General features: G+C 36.5%; 1 protein-coding gene across 1 annotated transcript in view; it reads right to left on the minus strand.

Moving 5' to 3' along the window:
• LOC306869079 (uncharacterized protein) overlaps positions 1-19,103 on the minus strand; it is a 409,393-nt gene that overhangs the window by 217,038 nt on the left and 173,252 nt on the right. The window lies entirely within an intron of this gene.

The raw sequence follows: 19,103 nt of genomic DNA on the forward strand, positions 1-19,103 counted from the left end.
GATTGCATAATGAAGACAATGTATACACTACTGTTTAAAAATGTAGGGTCAGTGAGATTTATTTATTTATTTTTGTTGCAAAATGTATCTGATGCTCACCATGCAAGGCTGAGCAGAAATACAGAGAGCAGAGATATTATTTGAATATATTTTAAAATGTAATTCATTCCTTTGATGTCAAAGTTGTATTTTCAGCATCATTACTCCAGTCTTCAGTCACATGATCCTTCAGAAATCATTCTGATATGATGATATAAGAAATCATTCTTAATGTTAAAAATTGTTGCTGAATGCTTAATATTTTTTTGTTTTCAAGATTCTTTGACGAATAAGTTGGAAATAAATTTTAAACACTTTTTTGTAACAATGTAAAGATATTTGTATATCAATTTAAAGCATCCTTGCTGAGTATAAGCAGTAATTTCTTATGCTTACAGTATATTAAAAAAAAAAAAAAAAAAAAACTTACTGACCCCAAACTATATTGTTGCCTGTTCCAAGTGTCCTATAGATCAATCAAGTTCTGCAGCATTTCCTACCAATGTTTATCTTGTACTGAAAGCCGCAGCTGTTCCTCTTATTCTGCTCTTGTCCAACACGCTGCTGAAAGCAAGAGAATGAGTGCTGAGAAACTGCTTATTCCCAAGATGTTTGGTGATACCAGACAGAAAAGGGATTTTGGTGCACACAGTATTTATAAAACCCCACACTTGGGAAATACTCCAGGCATAAGAGAACATGAATATATAATAGACAATGTGATTGCAGATGTGCAAAAAGCCACAAGATGTATCATACAAAACAAATATATTTAATGTTAGTCACCACCGTAAAATATAGCTTCACTTTTTAATTTCTCCAAAATAGGTCTTTATTTTGGGTTTTTATTTTATTTAATGTTCTGTAACATATAGATTTCAAAATTCCTATTTTAAATTATAAAGCGGTACATGGGTTTGATTAAGAAAATAGCTTAATAATAATAGCTGAACAAAATGTATTAGTTACTAGTAAGCCAATTCTCAAATAACTGCTATGATGACTTTTGTTCTACCCACTTAAAAGATAGAAGTACTTGCGTTGTTCAATCTATACAGACGGTTTCTGTTCCCCGAATAGCGAGGCCAAAATATAAATTTAATGCTGGATCTAGAAAAAATCTGATGGTGATTAAACCAGAGAAACACAAAATAAATGAACAAAAACTATTTTTAAAGCTTGGGCTCCTAAACATTAGATCACTCGCACCCAAAGCAGTTATTATAAATGAAATGATCACAGATAATAATTTTGATGTACTCTGCCTGACTGAAACCTGGCTTAAACCAAATGAATATATTGGTCTAAATGAGTCTACTCCACCAAGCTACTGTTATAAACATGAGCCCCGTCAGACTGGTCGAGGCAACAATATATAGTGATATTCTCAATGTTAAAAAAGTCAAACAGGGGTGTACATCCCAAACACCCAGATCGGGCTCAGGTGCAGGACAACTGAGGAACTTGAACAAAGAAAAAGGAGAGAAATCTGCACACTTAAAATAGCTGCTCCAAATTAATTTAATAACAGCAACGTTTCGGCCCTGAGGTCTTCATCAGGCTCAATACCCACTTGGCATACAATCAGCTTTAAATAGCAACAGGTAATCACCTTAATTGGGTCCACACACAAAAAAAAAAACATGTGAAAAGTAATACAAGTCATGTGAAAAAAAAAAAAAATCATATACAGCTTAATTAATAATCAACGACAAATGAAGTAGCCTATTAGTTCAACCACTATAAAAAAGGCTTGATATCAAAATCCTCATTCAAACCTGATGGCGATAAAGTAGCCTATTTAAGGTATAAATCCATAAACATTCCCTCTGTAATAATTTCTTCTCGTAATCACCTCCTCTTGAGGGTTTAATTACCTTCTCTATACCGATATATTGTAAAACACTGACGTTATGGCCTACTTGTCTGAAGTGAGATGCTATAGGACTACGCATATCTCCAGTTCTAATATTACTGCGATGTTCGCTGATGCGAGTACGTAATTGTCTTGTCGTTTTACCAAAGTATGCAAGCCCACAAGGGAAACAAATTAGATTGATCACATGATTAGAAGCACAGGTAATAGTACCACGTATCGAAATATTGTGGCCAGTGTGTGGATGACTGAAGAAATTGCACTTATGTGTAAAGGCACACTGGACGCAATTGCCACACCTGAAATTGCCTGGAGGAAGAGCTGGAATACCTTGTTTTTTACGTGAAGGAAATTCAGATTTCACAAGCAAGTCACAAAGATTATTTTGACGTTTAAAAAACAATTTCGGGTCATTTCTAAAAATACCTGATAATTTAGGATCACTTGAAATAATATGCCAATATTTAAGACTCTACGAAACTCCGCACCTGATAGTACAAATAGGAGCATTAGAAAATTGTGTTTTATTATTATGTTTTGTTCGTAAGCACTGTATCTGAGATGTCTCATTTACTTTCTTCTTAGCATTATCGATCCATTCTTTACGGTAGCCACGATTAAAAAATCTTTTACAGTAGATTGTTGAGAGTAAGATTCAGCTGTGCTACAAACTCTACGTACACGCAAACTCTTAATTAACTCTTAATTAAACTCTTAATTAAAGGTCTAGGATGGAAACTATCGCCTCTTAAAATAGTATTGCAATCCGTTAGTTTTCGATACAGATCGGTATGGTACGGTGGCCCAGTAGTGCACAACGCAACGCAATTAAAAAAGCATACATAAACTCACAACACAATAGTTACCATTACACTGCAACTGAAAGTAATTCAATATGTACCTGAAATAAATTCAGTATGTAACCAAAAGTAATTATCATCACAGATTGTTTTAAAGGACTCCCATCCATACTGTTGCAGCACTGTACCAGACAGCACACTATTCAGAACTGAGAATCAACGCAGTTCCTCCTTTACAGAGCTGCACTTAAATGGAGCAGAGCTGGCATAAACCTAGAACAATGTTAAATGGTAAGAGAATTATCAAATTCTTTAATAAATTACATACTTAATAAACTTTGATTAATAATATTAACATGCCCTGTTGGTATGCCTAGAGAGTCAAGCCAGGTCCTGTCAGTGGAACGGTGGTCCTGTATGCAAGAGAGTGGTTAAGGTAGGAGTAGACTGTCTAATATTGTTACATCATCTTTTCATATCTTGCTATATTCATAATGTATAACATGCCTATATGATTAGCCCTAGCAGAAAAAAGACAAGCACAATCATATTGAATATGGCTCCTTTTATAATGTATATACTTAATTTATGTTATAGCAATACAATGTATAAATATTATTTTATATTAATCATTCATTGACAAAAGATTGCGGCATCGGAGCCTTTTATGCGCCCTGAGATTTCAGCGGAAATACGTAGGCTGCGTGCCGTGCATAGTCTCCATTACCCGTTTCTGCAGACCAACTGCCCCCTAGTGGTCGGGAGCATTTCCGTTGTGTTGTGGCTTAATGTCATTGTGTTGTGAGTTTATGTTTGCTTTTTTAATTGCGTTGTGTTGTGAGCTTATGTATGCTGTTTTAATTGCATTGTGTTGTGAGTTTATGTATGCTTTTTTAATTGCGTTGTGTTGTGAGTTTATGTTTGCTTTTTTAATTGCGTTGTGTTGTGAGCTTATGTTTGCTTTTTTAATTGCGTTGTGTTGTGAGTTTATGTTTGCTTTTTTAATTGCGTTGTGTTGTGAGTTTATGTTTGCTTTTTTAATTGCGTTGTGTTGTGAGTTTATGTTTGCTTTTTTAATTGCGTTGTGAGTTTATGTTTGCTTTTTTAATTGCGTTGTGAGTTTATGTTTGCTTTTTTAATTGCGTTGTGTTGTGAGCTTATGTTTGCTTTTTTAATTGCGTTGTGTTGTGAGCTTATGTATGCTTTTTTAATTGCGTTGTGAGTTTATGTTTGCTTTTTTAATTGCGTTGTGTTGTGAGCTTATGTATGCTTTTTTAATTGCGTTGTGAGCTTATGTTTGCTTTTTTAATTGCGTTGTGTTGTGAGTTTATGTTTGCTTTTTTAATTGCGTTGTGTTGTGAGTTTATGTATGCTTTTTTAATTGCGTTGTGTTGTGAGTTTATGTTTGCTTTTTTAATTGCGTTGTGTTGTGAGTTTATGTTTGCTTTTTTAATTGCGTTGTGAGTTTATGTTTGCTTTTTTAATTGCGTTGTGTTGTGAGCTTATGTTTGCTTTTTTAATTGCGTTGTGAGCTTATGTTTGCTTTTTTTAATTGCGTTGTGTTGTGAGCTTATGTATGCTTTTTTAATTGCGTTGTGAGTTTATGTTTGCTTTTTTAATTGCGTTGTGTTGTGAGCTTATGTATGCTTTTTTAATTGCGTTGTGAGCTTATGTTTGCTTTTTTAATTGCGTTGTGTTGTGCACTATTGGGCCACCGTAGGTATGGAGTTTCCCATCACATATGTATACACTAACATCAAGAAAAGCGATGCTTACTGGATCGCATTCCATTGTAAAATTCACATGCTCAGCCCTTGAGTTAAGATAATTAAAAAACGTCAACATTTCTGTAGGTGTAGCCTTAGTAATCATAAAAATGTCATCAATATACCGTTTGTAAAGCAAAATCTTAGGGAAAAAAAGAATTTTACTCATTTAAAATAAAGTCATTTTCAAAAACTCCCATATACAAACAAGCATAATTACGTGTCATTTCACTGCCCATTGCGGTGCTAAATCCAGTAAGCATGCTGTACTAGGTTTTACATCCACAGATCTTTGTGTTAAAAAGTGTTCTAAAGCAAGTAAACCTTCAGTATGAGGAATGTTGGTATATAAACTCTGAACATCAAAAGTAGCAAGAAGCACATCATCGACAGCAAAATCAACACCATCTAAAGATTCAATAAAATCCATAGAGTCTCTTACATAAGATGATAACATGGGTACAAATGATTTGATATAAAAATCCACATAAGAAGAAATGTTCTCAGTAAGACTACCAATACCGCTCACGATAGGACAACCTTTCAAAGGGGTATCTAGTCCTTTATGAACTTTGGGCAATGTATATATAATAGGTGTAATTGGAAAATCTACTTTAAGAAATTCATATTCATTTTTACTGATTTCACCGTTTTCAAAGTGTGACAATAACTAATTTAATTTAAAAGTGGGATCAGCAGGTAAGAATTTTTAAAAAACATGATCCTCCAACTGCCTGCGAATTTCTTTTTCATAATCTGAAGCTCGTTGAAGTACAATAGCTCCACCCTTATCTGCAGGACGCACTACCACCGTATTGTCTTTACTAAGACCAAGTAAAGCATCCCTCTAAATTTTTGACAAATTATTATAGACTTTATATTGCCTCTTATTCTTAAGTACATTTTTCACATCTAATTCCACAAAATAAGTGTCTAAGGACAAATTTCTATTCTTAGATGGAATAAAGGTAGATTTCCTTTTAAAAGGAAGACGAGCCATAGACTGTTCAAGAGTAACACCCTGTGTGGTAACGGGCGGAACATCATTAGATGCAGACAACTGTTCACTTGTACAAAAGAACTCCCGAAGTCTCAATGTTCTAAAGAATATATTCTCAATGTTACTCAGAAAACAGGATACAGGAGGTTTAACTCATTCGAAATACTTCTGCTTAATGTTACACTGTTAGATATGCAAAATAAATCTCTCCTCTCTTGCTCTGGCTACTGTGTATAGACCACCAGGGCCATATACAGATTTCCTAAAATAAATAAAGCATATCCGCAAACTCATAGATAACCAAAACAATCCAAGGTTTTTATCTAGCACAGTGGCTAGATTAACAAATAAACACACGCCACCCGATCTAAATATTCCCTCACAGTTTAATAGTAATGACTTTATGAATTTCTTTACTGATAAAATAGATAACAATAGAAATACAATAACAAATGTAGATTCTACTGCATCTAATATTTCAGCTTCTTTCATCGCACCCAAAGAAAAAGTGTAGTGCTTTACAACAACATGTTTATTAGATCCTGTACCCACAAAACTACTGAAAGAGTTGTTACCTGTAGCAGAAGAACCGCTTCTCAATATCATTAACTCATCGTTATCTTTAGGTCACGTCCCAAAACCATTCAAGCTGGCGCTTATTAAGCCTCTTATTAAGAAACCACAGCTAGATCCAAGTGAACTGGCAAATTACAGACCCATTTCAAATCTTCCGTTTATGTCTAAAATTTTAGAAAAAGTTGTGTCTGCTCAATTGTGCTCTTTCTTGCAAAAAAATGATCTCTATATATGAAGAATTTCAGTCAGGTTTCAGGCTTCACCATAGAACAGAAACTGCACTTGTTAAAATTACAAATGACTTACTTCTTGCTTCAGATCAAGGCTGCATCTCATTGCTAGTATTACCAAAGGAAGGAAGATGGCGGCGCGATCGATCGCAGCGGCTGCTCCGGGTCCCAAAGACGGTGCTTTTATGTTGTTTAATGTCGTCTGTTCGTCTCCAAATAGTGTCAGATTACCGCTAACTCTTAAGGAAATCACCCCAGAATTCATCTATGATCGCCAAAGTGTTTTGGATATCAGCAACGCATACGAACATCAACTCTCGCCGGCGGCTACTGAGAAGCTACTAGGCCTTTGTTTACTGCTGGAGCCGGACCTCGAGACCACGGCCTCGCCTACTGACGCTACCCGCACAAGGCAGCGTCGCAAGCGGTGTGAGAGAGGACGGAAGCGCGGAGGTATACGAGCTAGGCTAAGAGCTAACCCCTCAAGACCGGCTCTTCCAACACTCATGCTCTCAAACGTCCGCTCTCTGGAAAACAAACTGGACTTAATTCAACTCAGTCGATCTACACAGCATGAGGCAAGGGACTGTTGCGTGTTTGTTTTCACCGAAACATGGCTAAACGACAACATCCCGGACTCCGCCATTCAATTGCACGGGCTAACCAACTTCCGAGCGGACAGAGATTCATCACTGTCTGGTAAGACACGCGGAGGTGGCTTGTGTGTTTATATCAACAAAGACTGGTGTAACAATGCTGCGGTATCATCAAAACACTGTTCATCGCTGGTGGAGTTTATGGTTGTGAAGTGTCGACCGTTCTATCTGCCGCGGGAGTTCACGGCCATTGTTATCGTTGCGGTTTACATCCCCCCGTGTGCAAACGCTAAGGACTCGCTTCGTGAACTGTATCAAACAGTGAACAACAAACAAAAAACCCTGACGGCTTTTTCATCATAGCCGGTGACTTCAACCACGCAAACTTAAAGACAGTTTTGCCAAAGTTCTACCAACATGTGAACTTTGCAACAAGGGGAAACAACACACTGGACTTTGTTTACACAACAGTTAAGAACGCTTAAAAGGCTGAACCCCGCCCCCACCTCGGGTACTCAGACCACATCACTGTTATGCTAATCCCAGCATATAGACCACTTCTCAAACTCACCAAACCGGTTGAAAAGCAGATCACAGTATGGCCAGACAATGCCACCTCAGCACTGCAGGACTGCTTCCAGGACACAGACTGGAACATGTTTAAAGAGGCAGCCACCTACAACAACCACACAGACCTGAATGAGTACACTGAAACTGTGACTGCTTACATCAAAAAGTGCACTGATGATGTGACAGTCACCAAGACCATCACCACACGTGCAAACCAGAAGCCATGGATGACAGCAGAGGTTCGTGGGCTGCTAAAGACCAGAGATGAAGCATTCAGATCAGGAGATAAAGCAGCCCTCAAAACAGCAAGAGCCAATCTGTCCTGTGGCATCAAAAAAGCAAAACGGTTATATGCCCAAAAAAATCAACAACCACTTCACAGACAGCAGACACACACGGAGCCTGTGGCAAGCCATTCAGACCATCACTGACTACAAGCCCCCGCCACAGGCCTGTGATGAGGACACATCCCTCCCCGATGCACTCAACCACTTTTATTCACAGTTTGAAATGCAGAATGACACACCTGCACAAAAACTGCCCACACCTCCCAACGACCGGGCGCTCTGTCTGTCTCCAGCCGACATAAGGAAGACCCTATCTAGGATTAACCTACGCAAGGCTGCAGGTCCTGACAACATACCTGGCCGTGTTCTGAGAGACTGTGCTGCACAGCTGACAGATGTCCTAACAGATATCTTGAACACCTCGCTGAGCCAGGCAGTCGTCCCCACATGTCCACAACAATCATACCGGTACCAAAGAAATCACCTGTGTCCTGTCTCAATGACTACCGTCCCATAGCACTGACTCCAATCATGATGAAGTGCTTTGAGAGGCTAGTCATGCATAACATCAAAACCACAGCTTTTTCCCCCAGGCTGTGAGAGCCCTGAACTCAAACCACCCCGCCCCCCTCTGAAACCCCATGCAAACCCCTACCTCCTGAAACATGGACCACCCCAAACCTTACCACACCAAAGAAAAACTGTATGGAACTTTAATTTTTTTATTTATTTATTTATTTATTTTTTTTTTTTGTGCAATTCAAAGTGTGCTACACACAGGTGAGTGGGCCTGTACAAACCACCTGTAGTAACACACTCTCCTCTATGTGCACTATGGACACTTTACACTATGGACACTTACACTTAACACTATGTGCACTATGGACACTTACACACACTGCTGCGTGTGCACAATCTCACAAAAGACTCAGCAATATATGTTTACATGCTCATGCACTACAAATCATCCTGCACTGTTCCCCAACCAGCTGCTGACTCAAATGTCTCTCTTTGCACATGTACAGTATTTGTGAAGCATTCGTATAGTTTGTATTTTTTTATCTTCTATTTTTTAGTTTGTATAGGGTAATATTTATGTGAAGCATTCGTATAGTTGTATTTTTTATCCTTTATTCTTTTAGTTTGTATAGGGTAAATACTTATATATAGTATACTTATAGTTAAATCTGTCAGTAGGTTAGTTGTGTATAGGTTTATAGTGTTTTTTACTTCATTGTTGTATGTCTGTATTTATGTAGCACCGTGGTCCTGCGAGACACGACATTTCGTTCCACTGTATGCCCCCACATGTATCACTATAGACCATGACATACTCATAGATCGATAACAAAACTATACTGGTATTCAAGGGCAGGCTTTAAGATGGTTTAGATCCTACCTGTCCGATCGCTACCACTTTGTTCATTTAAATGGGGAGTCATCTCAATTATCACCAGTAAAGTATGGAGTGCCACAAGGATCTGTCCTAGGTCCTCTGCTATTTTCAATATACGTTGCCTCTTGGTAATATTATTAGAAAATACAGGATTAGTTTTCATTGTTATGCTGATGATACTCAACAAGACCAGATGAAACTTCTAAACTAAGCTAATAGATTGTGTAAAAAATTTTAAAGATTGGATGACCAATAATTTGCTCCCATTAAATTCAGATAAGACAGAGATATTACTTATTGGACCAAAAAACAGTACACAGAATCTCTTGGATTACAATTTGCAACTAGACGGATGCACTGTCACGTCCTCTAAAGTCAAAAATCTGGGTGTTATGTTAGACAGTAACTTGTCCTTTGAAAATCATATTTCCCATGTTACAAAAACAGCATTCTTCCATCTTAGAAACATTGCCAAGCTTCGAAACATGCTACCTGTTTCTGATGCAGAAAAGCTAGTTCATGCATTCATGACCTCTAGACTGGACTATTGTAATGCACTGCTAGCTGGTTGTCCTGCATCTTCAATAAACAAGCTACAGATAGTCCAAAATGCAGCAGCTAGAGTTCTTAGCAGGTCAAGAAAATATGATCATATTACCCCAATTTTACAGTCTCTGCACTGGCTACCTATTAAGTTCCGTCTCATTTACAAATTATTATTACTTGCCTATAAGGCCCTAAATGGTTTAGCTTCTGCGTACCTAACTTGTCTTCTACCACGCTACAATCCAACCTGCTCCCTAAGGTCGCAAAACTCTGGACTTTTGGTAGTACCTAGGATAGCAAAGTCCACTAAAGGAGGTAGAGCTTTTTCACATTTGGCTCCCAAACTCTGGAATAGCCTTCCTGATAACGTTCGGGGTTCAGACACACAAATTTAGATTAAAGACATCTCTTTAGCCAAGCATTCACATAATGCATTTTATAATCTTGTACTGCAGTTATATCTGATCAAATGTACATTATTATTATTCTTTAGCTTGGGTTGAACAAATAATTTATGCTTAGATGGAACACGGGATTTAACATCCTGTGGTAACTAGGAATTACAGAAGCTTCAGTCTGGATCCAACCCTTAAATGATATGAGATGACCGAACACCTGAGAAAAGATGATGCCAACCCCTCAGAGGACCTCAGAGGATGCAAAGACAACATACAGAATTACCAAATTCCTTAATTTTGCCTTAATTACCTTAATTTTGCCATAAGTTAAATATATCAAGGTTCTGCAATATATAAATATATTGTGGAAACTTAATTTCCTGTGGAGCTGCTTTGCAACGATTTGAATCGTAAAAACCGCTATACAAATAAACTTGAACTTGAACTAGAAGCAACTCTAATGCTTCTTTCTGTATTATTGTAGTGATTTCTGAAGTAATGCAAAAATGTTTGAAAATGTACTTTGTGAAATGCCCCTTGTCACTATACACAAACAAAATATTATACTACACTATTGTCTGCTTGTTGATGGTGTAAATGCTTTACTATCAGTAATTAATTATCAGTACACTGTGTTCTGTCATTGTGCTGTCCTTCATCTTTCTTAGAAGCTCTGCTTTTAATCTTTGCCCTTCATCTTGAGTGCTTATATAGCGTTTAATTTTAACCAGGAACTACCCAACAGCCACCTCTTCCTTCACAAACCACAAAACCAACATGGTGTGTGTCACGCCTTCAGTTCACACTAAATGTGTAGGTGGTTACTACGTTGCTCTTCGTCATTTCGAGGGTGTTGATAAGGGTGGTTGCAAGTTGCTTAAAGTGGTAGAAGCACATATCTCCTCAAAAAGATATGATTTGAGATATCATTCATGTCAACAGCACAAACTTTATATTTTGTTGAAATCTCTAAGTAGCAATAATTCTGATGTTTGACTTATTTATAAGAACAAGAACAGTTTATAGGTCTTGTACGGTTTCTGTATTTGCTGTTTACTCTGAACTCCTTCCTGTTTTATATTCAGGGTATTGACCTTTTGTACATCTGTGGAGGCCTAGAAGAGGAGAAAGTTTCCATAGTTAACTTGTTTAGTTTCACTTCAAATTTAATTCAATCCACCTTCACAACCCCACACACAAAGCCTCGCTTTCATTTCTCTCTCCAGTTGTTCATGTGTATTACTAAAAACTTCTTGATCGTGTGTGCTTAAGTTAGCAAATTTTCATTATGTTTAAAGTTTAAAAGAACGTGTATGCTCCTAACAAGCATTTTCATATAGTATATGGTAACAGTGTCTCCTACAGACACTCAACTCTTATTAGCTTGTAAGCTGCTCTAATTTCTTGATTACGTTACAAAATTAGCAACCCACTTTTAAATAGTCTGTGTACATGCTCTATTTTTATTTTTTTTATATTATTACTTACCTATAACCTGTAGTCTGGGTTATTCATGCCATGAATGATAAATTGATTGTTTTGTTTTTTAATGTTATTTTTATAAAATTTTCTTGAAACACTTACAAGACTGACATGTACCGTGTCAGCAGTGTTGAGGGTAACGCATTACAAGTAACGCGAGTTACGTAATAATATTACTTTTTTCAAGTAACTAGTAAAGTAACGCATTACTTTTTAATTTACAAGAAAATATCTGAGTTACTTTTTCAAAAAAGTAACGCCAGTTACTTTTTCCCCATTTATTGACTGACAGTGCGCTGTGTGAGCATGCTGTTACTATAGATCTAAATGTGAATGTGCATGAATTCATCCCACTCGCAAAAAACTGATTTAGTATTCATCAAAATGAATTAAAACAGTGAAATGCAAACTCAGAATATGACGCAAACTGTAATAATTAAATATGTTAAACAACACAAATGTATCTAATCCCATTTTATTAACCAATGCCTTTGCTGCTGACCTTTGATGATCCAGTTCAACCATACTAATAAGCAAAAATGACTTTAGATAAACTAACAATTGTGCTTCATTGTTTTTTTTATTGCCGAAGAGTGTTAAACCTTCTTATCCTGAGTTTTACTTTACAGACGTGAATTTACTTTTCCTTCACAAGATACAGGGCTTTTACATTTGTATTAATGTAATTTCTTGTATTAAAAACAATCAAGCCCTGCTCATATTTAAAAAGTAACGCAAAAGTAACGTAACATTACTTTCCATAAAAAGTAGCTAAGTAACGTAATTAGTAACTTTTTTAGGGAGTAACGCAATATTGTAATGCATTACTTTTAAAAGTAACTTTCCCCAACACTGCGTGTCAGTAACAACACTTACAATGTACAAAACAGAAAACGAAGATAAGTTGATAGTTGATAAATATACAACTTAGACATGCCTTTTTTTTTTCAACACATGGTCAGTGAAATGAGGTGAAAATGTTGTTAGTCCTTCTGAAAATAATTGTCAACCTCAAGACATCAAACCTTCTATTAATCTTCTGGAGTTCCAGATACCAAAGTTTTACTGTGATTCATTAAATTATTTATTTAGTTTGATAATTTATTTGAACTCGAAATATGCAGCCAACACCACAAAGTGTTAAATAACAGTGTCTGTAATACCACACAAACATATTTAACTATTTAACTCTAGAAAAAATTTCATTACAAAGACAGACTCCCTGATATTTTATTCCTCTTTTTTTTGTCAATGGAAAAAGCAAAGAAAGAATCTTTATTATGAGCTGAATTCATACTGTAGAGGGCACCAGGGGAAATTGTACATTTCACAAACAAGCCAGAGTGACGCTTATGCTCAGTACAGTTCTGTAGTTTCCTGAGAAAAAGATGTATGATCATTTTTGTGAGATTTGTAATGTATCAAAATAATTTCAACTATAATATTTGGCTTTGTTTGCATGCTTGCTGAAGGTAATAACTAGAAGTGGGTGGGTGTGGCCAAACTATTATGTTAGAACTGCACAACTGCACCAAGAAAAATAACAATTTACTTCAATTGCAGTTTAATTTTGTAATTAAAACATGCTTACCAAGACTTTCATTTGCAATATATATATTTTTAATTACGATATAATTAATTTAGCCTTTAAACATATTGTGTTTGCTTGCATAAAATTCTTGTTTCTATTCTCTTATACAGTTTAAGGACTAAGATATAAGATACCAGAGCGCCATCTACAGGTAAGAAGCACTAAACATGCACAGTCAGTACAGTAAGTACTCTGTCTGTAATTCAGAGACAGATAATAAACAAAAACATGTCAACTGAAAACTCTCACATCAGTCTGGATGTTACACAATAGATGGTCTAAAATGTCTCGGCCTTAATAATTTCTTACCATACACTGAACACTGAAATCCTTGTCCTGCATTAAATATCTCTTGTTCATTGCTGGAAATGTAGTCAGCTTTACATGTGCAATTATAACCTTCTTCATAATTTGCACATATTGCATTGGAACCACAATCAGCGCAACCAACCAGCAGTGCTAGCTTTAGGCCACATTTGGGCCAAAATTGTCATCAGCTAGCAATGACCTGGCAACCCTCTAAAACTCTTAGCAGTTGTATTACAACGTGTAGAACACTTTAGCAATTCATTTGAGCGTTGTGCTGGTTTGTTAATTTAAAAAATATATATTTCATGATTGGAAGGTTCAACTGAAAGGAACGTAATCTCTGTTAACATTCACACCACTTTCGTTTTAAATACTGGAGACCATATAATGGTCATAAATTAGGGTTCTCTCTTCCTATTAAAGGCTTTGAAACCCCAAAAACATGTCAAAACAATCATTGTGAGACAATTGTCAAGAGAGTTGCTGTGAATTTTAGTTGTCCTGTTTTCTCACATTTTATTGTTGTTGATTCTATAGCACAGACAAACACAGAAAGGAAGTAGATTATTATATTTGGTGAGAAATGACTTCTCACATCCACTACAAATAAATTTGACAACACTTGATTAAACAGTCAGTGCAAAAAGGGGCTCATGACAGTGAAGTTATTTCTGAGAAAGGCTTTAGCTCTTAGTATTGTTTCATCTCATCTGTATTTACGTTTCTTGGCAGCGGCTATTAGCGATGGATACTATTTATACTAAGTGCAAATAGCAATAGATTCTTACACCAAGTGAAAATAGCAGTATTTTTTAACGATATGCTATTTACACCAAGTGCAAGTAGCTATAGATTCTATTTACACTGTTAAAATAGCAAGATGTTCTGCTATTTATACTACTTATTGTAAATAGTGGCAATTATCTGCACCTCATGTTGTTATACATTATAAAACAGTACACAATAATAACGTATTGAGTGTAAATGATAGTTTAATTCAGATTATTAAATGGATGCCACCTTATTGGGACAACAAAGCCCTCTCTTCACCTACCCTGTTACGTTATAAACGCCACGGGACAACGACTTGCTTCCACTTCTGTTGATTTATTATGTGCGCACACACATAGCACTCAACTCTACAGCCTGGTGCATCAATCAGAACTGTCCGGTCTGAAACACCTTACCGGAACTATAATAGTTATCGGGCATAACATCACACACCCGATACTTTATCTTCAACTTTTTGATTATTTCCTTCATTTTTATTAAAAATAAATGCCTTTCTGATGCAATATGTGATTTGAAAAGGAAGAAAAAAAGTTTGGCAGAAGGCGGGTTCAACCTCAGGTCGATCGCATCAAGTAGCTTGCTTTACTTAAACTAATGTTGAATTAACTATTTTTTTATTGTTGACTAACCCAATCAAACGTTGGTGGGCAGAGTTAGTATAAATTGCCTTTGCCAACAAGGCGGGCTATTTGCACTTAGTGTAAATAGACACTCTGTAATTTGTTTCCTGGTTGCTTACCATCATCATCATCACCTGTTTCTGGTTACGATGGTGCAGTTTGCCTTGACCTTCCTTGTTGATTTTCTTCATGTTTTGGTCTGTATTTCTTGTGTGGGCTGTTGCATAAAGCTAGTTCAGCAAATGCTGACTTTCAGTGTTTAAAATTGACAAAAAAAAAAAAACAAGTTCAGTCCAGGGGCCTGTACCATGAAGCCGGTTTAGCTGGCTAGCCAGGTAAGTACAGTTTAGTTTGCACCAATCCTGGGTTTTAGGCACCATGAAAGTGGCTTGGCTTTTAGCTGCTTTCATGGCCACAGCAATAGTGATGTTACGTTCGTGAACGAATCGTTCTTTTTGAACGAATCTTTTAGGTGAACGAATCATTCTCGTTCACGTAATCCATTGACTCATATTTCTCGTTCACTGAAATTCCTCCCTCCACCGCAGCGCGCCGCTATTGCGCGCATGCGTAGCTCTGGACCGTTTCATCTGTCAAAGAATGACTAAACCTCGAGCCAATAGCCTTCGAGTATGATACGAGGACGGAGCATGTGATTTGTTGAATCTAGTGAACGAATACGCCCTTCATTGAGTTGCTTTGAGTTTGAAAGAGTCAAATGAACTGTTACATACATACATCTCGTCTCATTATTACGTTCGTCGTTCGAACAACTGGTTCTTTGTTTTATTTTTTTATATTATTGTTTTATTTTTTTTATTTATCATTTTGTTTTATTTATTTATATTATTGTTGTTTTATGTTTGAACAGTTAAACGTTACATACTTTTAAATAAAAAAATATTTCATTATGTTAGTCATGTCATGCACTTTTGTTTGTTTAAAAACTGTGAAACATAAAAAAATATGGCAGTATTGATTATTTGCGTCACGTCATCCCATCTCATTTGCGTCACGTGACGGGTTTAGAAGGGGCATGTAATTGGTTGGATCGAACGAACGAATATAATAGCATCATTGACCGAGATGGCTCTGTTTTGAGTCTGAACGAGAGAGAGATCTCCCGTTCGTGAACGAATTGAACGAACTGGTAGCTATACCCAGTTCGTTGACCGGGTAGGTCGGCCATTCTGTCAATCTAGTTCATCAATCAGCAGAAAGCGGATGCAAAGCACAGGTATCCGTACTGTGCACGCTTGTTTATATTCATATTTTACATACAGAATAACTCCTCGTTTAACATAATCTCAGATTTGAACGTGTAAATCTCTGCCTAAACAATTAAATGTTAACTAGCCTAGTATGCAAACAAATAAACAAACACTTGTGCATTGGTCATCCGAAAAGAGTGTAATTTAAAAGATAAAAAGAGTAGTGACTTTGATCACTTATTTAGACTTATTTTATTCATTTAATGAGAAGGGCACACTTTTTAATGAAGCCAAATCGGTTTTTATTTTGTAACAAGTAAATACGTTAGTTGAACAACACATTTTGCCGCACATGCTGACGTATTTGTGTAATATGGAAAAATGGTCACTGAACGAATTAGTGAACGAATCTGAACGAATCATTTTGGCGAACGAACGAAAAATGAACGAGTCTCTGGAAAGAATCAAAATTTCCACCACTACACAGTAATTTACACTCCACTGCTCCGGGGCAGGTTATGTTCTGGGTTAGAGATCTCAAACTGAAATTGGACCAATCAGATGTGAGCAAAGGGACACATGTCTGACACAAAAAAAGTCACTCCCCCAGTTTGTCTTGCTCCAAATTAAAGGTCACTTGTACTAAACAAAAATGTCTGGCTTTAATGATAATTACTTAGTTATTTTATATGATTTATATTATTATTAATCCATTACACACAAGCAATTCTAGTTTAACAGTTATTATAAATTATTTATTTTAAATGAATGTTAATATATAAGGGTTGTATGTAATATAAATAAACTGTAGAATCAATAGATAATGCTTTAAAATGACTACGTGACCTTACATTTGAGTCTCTATCGCTGTATATTTCCAACCATATCAACTAACTTAAGTTTCACTTGTGACTGCACTGATAAAGCAAGATAATTTATTTTATTTGTAATCTTTCATGAACAAGTAATTTTTTTCATTGTAAATGCATTAAATTAATCATATTCTTCAGTCCTTTAACCTTTAACCAAGGCTCATGATTGGCTGTTCGGCAGTGATGTCTCACATTCATGTGCACGTGCTCCACAAACTCAGGATCAAAGCCCGAGTTGACAAAGAAAGTTGATGATCAGCATCATGGTACCAACAAATCCAGATTGGAGTGGTTTGGTTTTGTCAACTAAAAACTAATCCTGTAACTCTGATTTTGTTCATCTACCATCATGGTACAGGCCCCAGATTAATTGGGGTCAATAGGTTTAATGACGCTTATTATCAACTTTTTCTATCAACCCAGGTTTTATCCCTGAATTAAGTCAAATCAAACCACCTTTATTTATAGTGCTGTATACAATACAGATTGTGTCAACGGAGCTTTACAGTTTTTCAGTAATGCAAACAAAGTTAAATTCTGCTTATTTTTGCCGTAGGAGCATTTGTAAATTTAATGTGTCTGGCTTCCAGTGTCATCCGCTTCCAGCTATTTTTAGCTGTACAATACAGCTTGTTTTGCTGCTTGATATTACCATATTATTTTGATTATTCTTTGTTATTCTTCTTGTTATTTTCCTGCAGCTGCTAATGAACCGGAAGTCTCGCACATTCACAGAAAACGGCTCACCTCCATGTTGAAAAATTAGGTGGATATAGCAGCCAAGTTGACAGATAATAGCAGTCAAGGGGATAATATTGCAAAATATTAAGTGGCAAGGAACGCAAACTCTTAGCCACAGAGTGTCTTAAGAACTAGATTAACCAACTAGCAGTTAGCCAAGGGGTAACAAGTCTTAATTTTCATTTTTCAATTAGACCAGTCTACCTTTTTGTAACTGATTTAAAGTGCATATTGCAGGTAATTTTTTTAAAATGAATATATAGCCTTGTAGGAAAATATCATATGAACCGTTAATGCAGTATTTGAAAATGTTTTACAGGCCACAAATTTAGAAGAAAAAGTGACGAAAAAGAAAAAGTTCTCAAAAACCTCTTTTTTTTTTCAACATTGCGTCATATCACGTCACGAGAGGGAGTCATGTGCTCTGTTGGTATTCAGTGTGTTTTCGGTAGTTATTTTTATTTCAATTTATCATCGTCATGGTAAATTATTGTGTTTGTGGAGGTAGCACTAACTCCAGCCTGTCAGGACATCGAGTCCACAGGTTTCCTAAAGGCCAATTCACACCACACAGACAAACGGCAACAAGTTTCCTAAAGGCCAATTCACACCACACAGACAAACGGCAACAAACCAGTTGGCTCAAGCTGGCCGTTGGATTTAGAAACTTATGAAAAATAACTGTCATGTTCACACTGCACCAACAGACACCAACTAACTCTATATCTATAAGCATGTTCAGTGGGTGAAAACAAACTCCAACCAACACCAACAGGGGTAACACACTGATCCAACAAACTCCAACAGACTAGTTTGTTTAAACATTAACCACATTAACCTTCATCCACACAGGGACCAGAAATTGAGACAACACAAAATGTAAAATTCCTGGGCCCGCACATCTCTCTGACCACCCAACATCTCCTGTAAGGAAGCTGAAGAGAGATGGCATTTACACCTCCATCCTCACTGGTTTCTACAGGTGCGTTATATATTAGAGTGTATTAACCAGTTGTATCACCATCTTCTATGGAAATCGCTGAGCATCTGACTGGAAACTTCTACATATGGTAGTAAGGATGGCACAATGTATCACTGCTGCAAACCTTACTGCCATTGACAACCTTTATCGCTGATCTCTAAGAACATTCTGTGTAAAAATTGTGTTTTATGGTTAAAGGAATTGTCTGCAAATTTAGGTGATGCCCTGGCAGAAAGTTACAAGCACATTTTCTGTTTTTCAATGATATGAATCAGTCAAATCCCACTGCTGCTACTCTTTATGTATTGTTAGATCATGCCTCCACACCAGAAATAGATCCAGCCCCAGTCACCAGATCCTTTCAGAAAATACGCGTTTTGTCTGGTAACAGAACAACTAGTTAGCAAAATTGTCTAATTGTCC

The sequence above is a fragment of the Barbus barbus genome, assembly GCF_936440315.1.
Source record: "Barbus barbus genome assembly, chromosome: 4".
Taxonomy (NCBI): Eukaryota; Metazoa; Chordata; class Actinopteri; order Cypriniformes; family Cyprinidae; genus Barbus; species Barbus barbus.